The 12,307-nt window shown below is 41.6% G+C and overlaps 1 protein-coding gene across 5 annotated transcripts in view; it reads left to right on the top strand.

Annotated features, from left to right (window-relative positions):
* The window catches only part of KCNIP1 (potassium voltage-gated channel interacting protein 1), a 454,549-nt gene that overhangs the window by 311,894 nt on the left and 130,348 nt on the right, over positions 1-12,307 (top strand). The window contains exon 1 of one of the 5 annotated variants that reach the window (XM_074916123.1): positions 9,415-9,527. The exons of the other annotated variants lie outside the window; for them this stretch is intronic. The gene's annotated coding sequence lies outside the window, so the exon portion shown is untranslated. Of the gene's footprint in view, positions 1-9,414; positions 9,528-12,307 lie in introns of those variants that run through there. 5 annotated transcript variants of the gene reach the window in all.

Below are 12,307 nucleotides of genomic sequence, written 5' to 3'. Positions count from 1 at the left end.
TAACTTTCTGTGCTGTCTATTTGTCAAGCAGCACATTGCATCTTCATTTCTTAAATAATCTTTCTCTCCAGGGCTGTGATAAAAGGAACATATCTGCTAACACAACTGGCTGCCTTCAAATGTGAGATATGTCTTTCAGAACACTGCTTCAAAACAAATGCAGTGTTTTCTTCAATTAATAGATAACCTTTCCTAAGCTCTTAATATATGTTATCTGACATGATATTGGCTAAACTTGCTATTTCAGGGAGCAGGGATTAAGTATAAGATTTGGTTCCTTGAAAAAAGAAGTGGTATTTTGGATTCTCTGATAAAACTCAATCACCAGGGACTTGCAGTAGATGTGGAAGCAAAACAAAGGTGGTGGTTCTCAGTCCTGATTTTAGTACCAGTTTTAAAATTATGCCAAAAGCAATATATTTTCTGAGACATGCTGAACCAAGAGATTCTCAGATGCTCAGTGGTTTATCCTCTCATTATTTTCCCCAGCACCAGTATGTCCAGAATACCAGTCTCACTGGGCAGATTGAGTTTCTCAGATCCCCTGGGCCAGGGCAGGACCTCCTGTGATAGCAATCCCACAGTTTCCTGCAGTCTTTGGACTAATGCCATCAACTGGATAAACTTTAATCATATGCAGAGTGCTTTGTACAACTAGTTACCAGCTTTGAGGAATCATACATTTGGATCTACTTGTAGGTAATTTTGAATCTTCTGTGTTGTTTCTTTTGCATTGAGATTCACTCCAGTTGTTTGAAGTGTGAACCTGAGCAATTTAAATAAAAATATCTACCAGTCATGGGTGAAGAAAAATCTATTTCCACCTGTAAACCTGTTCACTTTTATCCACTAAAAAGGGAATGTTATGCCATTATACATTGCTGTGAAATGCTTTATTTCATGGGCTAGTTTCTTGCAGTGTTTTGTCTAATAAGAATGCTGAAGTTATGTCTGTTTTCAAGCTATTGATTGAATACTAGGGTTGAATATATAGTTTCAATATGTATTTTAAATATTAAGTTAAATAGCTGACTGAGTGATAGCAGATTGCTTTCACAGCTCATTAGTAATGCTGGTGGGTAATTTGATTCCATCTTTGACATCAACAACTGTAGATACTAAATGAGTCAATAAACTACAGTGTAAAGAAGGTTTTCAATGGGTTTCTCAAGTGCCAAAGATTTCTAGATGATGTAAAGAGAATTAGAGATTAATCTAAAGGAAGCAGAGACTTCCATGCAAAACCACATGAATGCATTGGGATATCTGTGTCTTTGAAAGTGTGCCTGTGCCACAGTATTGCATTTATACTTCATTTTTAGCGCAAGACAGAACCTTTGCTTCAGATTCTAATTCTGCTACTCTTAATGGTGAAATTGTAGACATGACCTTGATTCTCATCACCCTTTGAATGAGGTAAGTTAGAACACAAGCCTGTCCCTGGTGTAGACATCCCTCCTGAGAGTGGAGGAGACCTTGGAAAGTAACTGGAGAGCCTAGTGAAGGTCCTGCCCGTCGTGCCCTCAGGCTGTGCCCCGCAGGGATGGTGGCGGGAGCTCCTTCCTGCCCTGCCACCACACACATTGCTGAGCTGTCATTACCCCTCACGTACCAGCTGGCAGAGAGGAGAAGTTGTCATATCGTGGCCCAAGCCCACAGGGTGCTGTTTGCTGCTGCCTCCCCACTGGCTGCAGGCGTGAGAATGGCAGAAGAGCAACTTGGCTGAGCTGATACCCAGCGCTACAGCCATGGCTGAAAAAATAGATAGACATGGCCAACGACCAGAATGAACTCATGTCTTTATGCAGTAGATAGCAGCTCCTTTAGATCATAGGACATCTGTTGCTGGAAATTATTACATATGGTGGGAGAGTTTCCAAGATGCTTTGTCTTCAAACACGGTTCTCATTTCTCCTTTTGAACATGACTTTGTCTTGAGGGGTTTTTTTCTCATTATAATTAAAATTCAGAAAGTGAAGACAACTGGCCTACTAATGCTGTCATGCAGTTTTAAAAATTAATGACAAAAGCTGCAGGTCAGACATCATGGTTGGGCTATAAATTGTACTTGGGATGAGAACGTGGCAATATCCCTGCAGCTACGAGCAGGCATACTGCTTCAGTGGTCACAAAGCCTGCCACACGTTCCAGCGGCAGCCCGAGTACGGGATTTAGCTGCTGGGCTGTTCATTTTCTAAAAAAAACCCAGGAAGGTGAGAGCCTCATGTAATTAAGTTAAAGATTTAAATAAATCTTGATTTCTTGGCAAGTCTGTATGTTTTGCTAAGATAGGGGGTTTTTTTCCTCAAGAAACCTTGAAATGGCTTCCTGTATGATAATTATAAATGGGGATTAAGATGTACAAAAGGCAAAATGTCTCATTTCTTGGGTATCATACACTGCTTGTTGAGGCAGGGTTGATTCAATCCGGCAGTGTCTCTTTGTGTTTGAGTAGACTCCTTGTCTGCTGACCCTCTTCCCTACGAAATTCCTGTTGTATATTTAAGATAGTTATGATAGCCACTTTTAGACTTCTTAAAAAGAGGAAAAAAATGGAGTATCCAAGAAAACCAAAGGAGTTGCATGTTTTCCTAATCCAGTTCTTTGAGGGAAGATAATTCTTACAAGTTTTTGCACACATTTATGTAATAACAACAGTGACACACGTGAGCCTTGTCTGTGGTCAGGATGGAGTTTTGTGCACTGAATACTCAACATGTTTTTTCTTGTCACATACATGTGACTGCCTGCTCAGATGCAGGATTTTCCTGCTGGCAGATCCTGTCATTAAGCCTTGTTCTTTGTCATGGTGATTGCTTAGAGGAAAAATTCTTCAAACTAAAATTTTACTAAATTCTGAAAACTTGCTTTATTTTTTCTCTGTTCTACTATGCACCATGAGGGTATTTTTCTCATACCATTAGCACCCTTCATCTCCTTTTTATAACAGAGAAAAGATAGTCATGGTGTTCACTGTGCTGGGTATCTGGTACACTCTCCATTGCCGTTCAGTTGAGGGAGCTGAGGCTTCCCTAATGCCCTATCAGAATGATGTAGCCAGTTTAACTGAAGCTTTAGGAAGGAATTGAGGACTCATAAGCAGTGTTTTTGCAACCAGCACATAGCCCTGAAAGCTCTGCAAGCCTGTGGTGGCTGTCTGTTTTAACCCCAAGTTCATGCTTCATCTGAAATGACAGGTTTTTACACAAGGAGGCATTCACGTCACCTGTACACATTAGTTTGTTTTAATGTGAGAGGTTCAGCTGCTTTCCATGCCTGGTGTTCTGTCCTCCTTAAATCCATGAGAGCAGAATGGCTTCATGTGGTTGGGAGGATACTGAAGAAAGATTTGGGACCCTGATATTGTGCCACTGGCTCATCACTTTAGTCAAGTTGCTTCATCACACCATGTACCCCATTCTCCACTGGTAACCTGGGTCCATGATACACCCGCACCGTTGGAAATGGTTCACGAATTGCATTACCAAGCATTAGGTGATGTTGCTGCTGTTGCCTCTCAGCTTCTTCCACAGCAGCTCTTGGTGCTGGTTTGCTGCTGTTCTGCTCACAGGTGATTTTGCACTCTCTTGTTGTGGGTGCAGGCGTCCAGCGAGCCTGCATATGGATCCATGGACTTTTGTTTCTAAGTCAGTTTTAAGCAGCCTTTTTAAAAAATGGACCATGCTGTAACTAGAAGTTTAGTACAGATGTTAACTGTTAGTTTGGAATTAAATGTGTGCCTCATAATCACTTTGGAGACCACTGGGATCAGTGAACAATAGTCAAAGCGTCATTTGTTCAGTGACACAAGCTGGAATTTCTCCCCGACATTTGCCTGAAAATGAAATCTCTACCTGAGATATGTTAGTTTAATATTTTATCATTTATTCAAACTGAGAAAGTCTGACTTCTGAAATCAGAACTGTAAAAAACCCCAAAAAACTACAGTGTGAGCTGCTAGCAGACCCTGGGGGCTGGGGAAAGTGAAAAACACTTTGCAAGTGTTTTGCCCTGCCTTTTCTGGAGTGAAATAGAAGCAGAAGTGTGGCAGTTTGTTGTGTTAAAAAGTGTAACTGGGCATTCATACTGCTGATTGTTCGTGGATTAAATCACTGAACACTGTTGATAGTGTCTATATTAAGAACATGGTTAGTAGTCTGAAAAAAATAAGATGACACTGTTTATATTAAGGATATGACTAGGATGCTTTAAAAAAAAAAAAAAAGCATGGCAAAGTTTATCTATGAAACACTGAAATGTGAAAATACTGCCTGGACACCTAACCAATACCTACTGTACTGTTTCATTATACAGTGCATAAAGCAGGAAAATGACAGCTCTCTTTTTCGAAGACTTAATTCCCATTTGCATTAAATTCTCACTGCATCTTTTTGTATGACCGTATCAGAAAAGAGATTATATTATTGGATGTGAATTTTATTCACTGAATAAATTGGCCTGGAATTTAACATTATTAGCATTTGAGAAAATAGAGAGCATTAAAGGAAATATTGAAAGAGTTGGAACTGACACATTTGCCATAAGTTTAAAGGAGCTGTATTTAAAAAAGATGTGCATGCAAAGATACTGAGGCATAATGAAGCCTCCTACACACACCACAGAATGAAATATTTATACCATAATCATACTATTAATAAAATGATGGATCAGCCAGCATCTGCTGCAACAAAACTCAGCTGAGTGCCTGGCTACTGTCTAGAGGAGTGAAGCAATGTAGGAACTGAGGAGCAGAAGCATATGGACTAGCCTGGGAATCCCTATCCTGAATCAGCCATGGAGCTGTGTAATACGCTGATGTTGCAGCTGGCACTGTCCCCTTCATCATTTTTTGTGTGAAGTGAAGGGCAGGGGAGCAGAGGGAAGGTCTGCAGCTCTGCTTCTGCTGCCGCCATCCCTGGGTGGATCCCCATGGGTGCCGAGGGTGTTCTGCAGTGACCTGCATTGTTTTCAGTTGCTGGTAGAGGAATTTCTGAGGCCATCAGGAACAGTTGAGCTTGAGCAGAGCAGGGCAATCTCAGGGGCTTTGCTGTCGGTTACTACCCCAGTCAGAGTGCTGCTGTGATGCTGAATGGGTCATCTTCTCCTCTTTGGACTTGGCCCAGTTTCCAAGGTTTAAAGAAAAACAGATAAAAAGAAGAGATTTGTGTAGGGGAGGAATGACAGATGGAAATGAGGGGAACAGCATATCTGGACTGTGAACTGACGCAGTGGGGTCAAATCTTAGACGTGCCCCTAAGGGTGTCTGTACAGGAAAATTTAACTAACAAATAGATACTGTCTTGGTGCTCTCCCAATTGCTCTTCCAATTCCTGCTGTTTGCTTAGAGATCTCTCCCTGTTTGCTGGGAATGGAGGGGTGATGTTTCTCACAGGTGTGGTGAGGACACTGGCACGAGCCATTTATCCATGTGGTCCCCAGCCTTGAACCGACACGTTACCTCCCAGACCCGTCTGAATGCCCAGTTCTGCACCAGTTGAGGCTTCATCCAACATCAGAGCACTGTGTGTGGGCATTTCCCATAGAATCTGCCTAGATGAAAGCTGTCCGTAGTTTTGCTTATTTTTTTTACCCATGTCTTTCTCCTCTTTCTCTCCCCTTTTTGTTTAATCTTTCATACACCTAAATTTTTATCTCATGCTGTGAAAACTTACTGCAAAGCAGATGCTAATTAAGCAGTTACTCAGGGCTGCTAGCCTCCCTACATAATGAATTCTCAGGAATGCTGGATTCTGCGTGGGTACTGTGGTGATAAACAGAGTTTGATTTCCCGTTGTTCTGTGTCCCTCCTGGGTGCTGTGATGGCCTGGAGGTCGGGCTGGGTACCCTGCCCCCTGGCACTGCAGCACACCGCTGCTGGGCACCCAGCCTTCCTCCTTGAGCAGACAGGAGTTAAGGGGGGCAGTGCCCACCGTTTCACTGCACGTAGGTAGGTGAATGGATAATCAGATATGGCAATCAGCAGTAACTGGATTTTTTCCTCCCAGAACACTCCTGTGTTTCTCTGTTGGCAGGAGTGTTTTCCTTCACAGTGAATTGCTGAGGCTCAAAAAAGAACAATTGAAAATTATATTGAGAGTTTGTTACAAATATGATATATTGCTATGAGGACGTAACTAGTAGGAAATGCACAGCCTGCAGCTTTGTTCTGTCAGCTCACCCAACCTAAATAAGTTTTGATTGGTTTTTATTTGAGTAGGTTCCTTTTCTCTCTCTCTCTCTCTTTCTGTCTCCCCAGAGACACTGTTACTGGTGGCTTGGGCTGGCCAGAAAACAGCTGGGAAGTACTCTGACGTTTAAAAACTGCTTTGTTGTCAGAAAAAAAGAGGATACCTTTCTAATAGTTTCCATGAAATAGGGTGCAGAGGAACCAACAATTCAGTAACAAAAGCATCACAAGAGGAAGGTAGGGTCTGTGCAAGTCCCTTCTCTACATTCTGGGGGTGGGAGAGGCCTTCCCTGGTGGACACTCTGGAACTGAGCAGGGTCAGCTCTCTGCTCTGCTCAGGCTAAAGCAGAACTTGGACTTTGCCTCTTGAATTCAAGCAGGGAGGGAGGATGCCTCAGCATGTCAAAAAGCTGGGCTGGTCTGGAAATGCGGCTTTTGTAAAAAAGATCCATTTCTGTGCAACTTTTTAAAAGAAATTATGTGTTTGTTAATTGGTTATGTTAGTGGCTCAGCTGAGAGCAGCAGTAAACCAGAACAGTGGTACAAGTGCACTGGACTGTGAGAAATCCCCTTTCCAAACGAATAAAATTAATTTTGAATGCTTATTTGCATCACCCAGCTCATGCCCCATTTAACAGGAGCAGAGGTTTTAAACTTGACTAAAATTATGAGCTTAAGTTACTTTCTTGTTTCTACCCCTGTCCCCATCCATTTCCATCAGGCAGTGTTCTTTTCTTTTGCTTTCTGTACTAAAACACTGTTTATTGTTGTAAATTCTAATACCTTATGTCTGGGCTGTTCCAAAGGTGGTTTCATTTCCATGGTAATTGTATTTGATACTTCAGTAAATTCTTAACCTCCCCTCAGGAATGTTCAGGCTCAATGAGAAATTTGGAAAGGAGCTGTGAGATCCTCAAATGGAATTTGATAATGAAGAGGAAGGTGTAAGATTTATTTTTGAATAGGGATATGTGAGGAAAGCTGAAGATACCGATTATGTTAATTATATTGATTATGAATGAATACCTCCAAAATATTAATACACTGGAATAATAATGTGGGAAACAGCATTATTCAGGCCTTTAGCAACACCCTGCAACACAGCAAAGCATTGTTGAAGTCAGTAAGAAAACCATGTACCAGCTTTCAGAAGAGCTGTGGGACAACAGTCCACAGGCTGGAGAGCAGGGATGTGCCATCCAGAGGGACCTGGACAGGCTGGAGAGGTGAGCCTGTGTGAACCTCATGAAGTTCAGCAAGGCCAAGTGCAAGGTCCTGCCCATGGGTCGGGGCAATCCCAAGCACAAATCCAGGCTGGGCGAGGAGTGGATTGAGAGCAGCCCCAAGAAGAAGGACTTGGGGGTAGTAGTGGATGGAAAACTGACTGTGAGCCAGCAACGTGCACTCACAGCCCAGAAAGCCAACGGTGTGCTGGGCTGCATCCAGAGCAGTGTGGGCAGCAGGGCGAGGGAGGGGATTCTCCCCCTCTGCTCCGCTCTCGTGAGACCCCCCTGCAGTGCTGTGTCCAGCTCTGGGGGCACCAACAGCAGAAGCACACGGACCTGCTCGAGCGGGGCCAGAGGAGGCCACGAGGATGCTCAGGGGCTGGAGCACCCCCTGTGAGGACAGGCTGAGAGAGTTGGGGGGTTCAGCTGGAGAAGAGAAGGCTCCGGGGAGACCTTAGAGCGGCCTCCCAGGACTGAAAGGGGCTACAGGAAAGCTGGGGAGGGAATCATTATCAGGAGGGCTAGGGATAGTATGAGGGGTAATGGTTTTAAACTGAAAGAGGGCAGATTTAGATTAGAGAGAAGGAAGAAATTCTTCCCTGTGAGGGTGGTGAGGCCCTGGCACAGGCTGCCCAGAGAAGCTGTGGCTGCCCCCTCCCTGGCAGGGTTCAAGGCCAGGTTGGACGGGGCTTTGAGCAACCTGGGCTGGTGGAAGGTGTCCCTGCCCGTGGCAGGGGGTGGGACTAGGTGATCTTTAAGCTCCCTTCCAACCCAAACCATTCTATATGATTGATTCTGCTACATACAGCAATACATGGTCCATTTTGTAGTTCCAGGAGGGCAAGCTAGCATGCATACAGAGGGCCTTGGTGCTCAGGTCCTTGTAACATCATTTAAGTACTTAATGCAACTGGACAAGAATATTCTGGGAGACATTAACATAAGACAACAGCTGAAGATAGAAGTACACAAATGGTTAAAAAACAATAACTAAAAGCAGTGAATCAGATTTCAAGCTTTCATATGAGTATTATTATGGAATATTATAACAATTACAGTATTAAGAGAAGTTTAGACTTTTTTATATATGTAGACACACACACACACATGTATACATACGTTGCTTCAAAGTCACATTATTCCAAAATGAGTTAAAAGAACGATGAGTGCAGGAGGTGATGTTGTGCACAGAAGTGGCAGCCATTGCAGGCCTAATAAGTTACCAGAACAAATGGCCTGATTTTTGAAAAAGTGGGGTTTTTTGTAACTATGTGCGTGTCTGAAACTGGCTGCAAATAGGGAGAGCTGAGTGAAGGTAGGTAGGAAGGACAGACAAGCACTTGCTAATGTCTCTTATTCAGGTGCTCAGGTGAGAATAAGGTCCTTCAGAGAATCTGTTCCTAACTGTCACGTCCAAGGGCTTCAAAACAATTTCTGTTTTTCTGAGTGTCTGGAAAGGCGCTTCCTGAGGCAGAGCAATAAGTTGCACACAATTCTGGCCATGGGCATACTGTGTCCTTGATGACATTTCTTGCCTTTCCTCATCTGGAAACAGCCATGGGAGCAGCAGCTGACCTACACCAAGGGCAGTTGTTCCACCATCTGCACAGAGCCCCCGAGGCTGTGCAGCAGCAGGAGGGAAAGGCTTTTGTTTATATCCCTCAAACTTTACAACTGATTTCTCTCTAACAAGTCTCTTCTTACCATATTTAATATTTTACTGGAGTCCTGTATTTGATGTAAAATGTGTGTGCAGCATGGAAAAACAAGAATCTTGAGCATATAGCTAACCTTCTGTAATTGTATTGCACTCAGTAGGGAAATACAGCAATAGGTCGTTTTCTAAATGAAATTATTTTGAGTTTTCTGAAGTTCACTTTACTATCAAGCAAAGAATGTGTTTGGACTTTTTCCACTGTGTTATTAAACTATGGGATCTCTCTAAAACTGCAATTCAGTGTGAAAAAGAGGCATCAGATTTTACTAGATACCAGGCAGATTTGGTGAATTTTGGCTGTGACAGAGAGGAAATGCTAAACAAAGTGGTAACTGTATATTCTGTTGCCTTAGAGACTGAAACATCTGTATCCATGCAGGCAAGTGATGCAGACATGGTAAGATTTGACTTCCTTACATTGCTGTGTTCATCTTGCTGTCAATGGAAATGTTTTATGGTGGGAATATGCTGGGCTTCTTTAGCATTGTATTTATGTGGTTGTGTGGCAAGTCTTGGACTAGGAGGGCTTTTTAATTAAAGTCTAACTCTGAAGTCAGGACGCTCCCTAAGAAAAGATGCTTTTACATGAATAATTTTTCAAGATGAACTTGGAGGGACTTGAAATGATTGTTGTACTGGTGATAATTGTTGGATTTGTGAAGGCACTTGAGCACCTGGGTCTCCTAGAAGGCAATTATGAAGGTAGGATATTAAGTATTAGAAAATACTGTATTCTGAAAGCCATTTGCTGCAGAGCATTATACTTTAATCTGTACGTGCATGTGCAATGTTTGAGTATCAGAGGAGCTGAACAGTAGCTGAAATAACTTCAGATGCTTTCTTTAGACAAATGAAATGTATTTAAATGTCAATATAGTATTAGTAGCTCTCATTGCAGCTCTGAAAATAAATGTGACATAATCTTAAACCATTCTTTGTCTGTGTTTAAGATTGTTTCAAGAACTTCAATATAGATTTGTGTGCTTTAGGAAACTGCAGCTTGCATCCTGAAGCTCTGAATGAAAGGGTTTACATTTTAATAAGTTTATCATTGTAACTTCTCAATTTGTTCTAATTGCTGGAAACGTCATGGCTTATTTTTAGCTATTGGCTATTATTAACAGAAAATCCAAAAACCTTACTAAGCTTATTTGTGTGAATGTTTCTCTTGTAATCAGTTTAGCCCTCTTTCAGTATATTTATCTTTAACAAATCTGCCTAGTCTTGCTTTCTAGCCTCATGTATGTTTTAGGAAAACACTACCGATTGAAATGTAAATATGCTTTGTAGAAGGTAGTTTGAAGGAGCTGACTGCTAAAGATACTTTAATTTTTGTTACCCCTCTGTTTTTATAAACAATGTAATTCATGTAGAAACACGGAAATATTAAATAGAGGCAGAAGGGACGAATTTTAGACAGTGAGCTTTATAAATCAAAACATGTCTGTGCAGATAGCCTCACTGTTTAATAGGAAGAGTAGATTTACAGTGTTCCTAAATGTTCCTGAATATGATATATATTGAACAGCTGCTTTTTATAGAAACTTGAGGGTCGTTTTTCATGGTAAGCTAGAAGTACGCAGGTATTAAAATAACCTTCAGCTCCCCACAGATACTGAACAATTATTCCTTTCTGCTTCAAAGTCATGACAGCCTGGAAAAGGTGAAGTTGCTGGCCTCATATTAATTACACGACAACATTTAGTACAAGGTTCAAAGAACCTTGGAGACTAGCAGCAAGTACTTTACGGAAGGAAAAAAGTTATAAAACTTCCACTTCATTGGTGGTTTGCTCTATTTTTAGTTCTCATGTATGTACCTGTTTCTCCTACTTTCCTGCTGCTTTGATTATTTCTCCTAACCTCTTATATGTTTGGATTAATTAAGAGGCACCCGGTGATAATTGTTGCACAACATTTTGAAGCTAGGGAAGTCATACAGATTGTTTAGCAATTGCTTTATGTACTAGCTCTAGCTTTGCAAAGTCTATTGAAATGATCAAATTGTGCAAGCAAGACAGAGTGCCAACAGAAAAATGCATTTATTCTGGCTTTTGTGAGCCTTCAGAAGTCTGTGTGCTCCTGTCATAGAAAAGTGTTATATGGTACCCAATGTACAGTTAATTTCCTGTCTCCAGCTCTAGCAAAGTCTGTTATGAATTGGTCTGTCTGAGCACCTGTTTTTTTGGAATCCTTTTGTTGCCTGCCTGAATGCATTCAAAGGGCAGATGCTATTTAGCAACTTGGTTAAGAAAAGAAAAAAAAAGAAGAGCATTGAAGAAGGAAGCTTTAGGAGAGAGCACTTCTTGGTTTTGAGTAGCTGCATCTTCCTGGTGCCCAGTCCCCTCACGTACTTGTGACCTGTACTCGTGTCATGAGAGGGGAATTGCACATTTGGTACCCCTGACTCCTAAGGAGAAGGAAGGTTTGAGCTATCTGAATAATTCAGAGTGAATCATAATGATGTCTAGTTGTTTTCTGATTAAGTTTAAATTAAAATAGTGAGCAGGAGATTGGGGTTACTTTGTGAATTATACTGAAAAGAGATAAGGTAAACTTTAACATTCGAACTTCAGCTGAAGTTTACGTATTCAGAGTTTGTAGTTTTAACACATACACAATTATGGCTTAATTGCAGTTGCTTCTGCAATGTCCACCCTTGCATAAGAAGATACAGCATACACATACTTAAATGAAGATCTTGTCTTTGGGAAATCTGCTGCTTGCTTTGCTTTAACAGTAAGATGGCTTTAATAAGGTTGTCACTGATTATTTTCCAGCAGAGACTATTCACTGTTGCAATACGTTAGTTCTTAAGGCTTGTGTGCTGGTTGTTATACAAAGAAATGATACTTAATATTCTAGTGAGAAAAAGTTTTAACCGCTGTTAACTTCTATTAATTTTAATAGCCCTGCTTGACCCTGTAGGACTTACAGAGTATGATGCTACACAGGAATCTACACTGTCAGTATAGTATAAATCCCTCAAGTGTGGGTTATCCTAGCAAAAAAACAAATTTCTGTGATCACATTTCATTATGCAAAGAGAAAACAGGTATTGGATACATACAGCAGTAGAAGGGTGCATGCTAGATCTCAAGCACAGCATATGGAGCACTAGCAAACAACAGCTGAAATAGCTGGAAGGGGCCTCTGGCCTAGATAACTCGTAGCTGCA

Source organism: Athene noctua, chromosome 12, assembly GCF_965140245.1.
Source record: "Athene noctua chromosome 12, bAthNoc1.hap1.1, whole genome shotgun sequence".
NCBI classification, from domain to species: Eukaryota; Metazoa; Chordata; class Aves; order Strigiformes; family Strigidae; genus Athene; species Athene noctua.
Note: the sequence above shows the minus strand (reverse complement) of the source record. Positions and strands in the feature narration are given on the sequence as shown.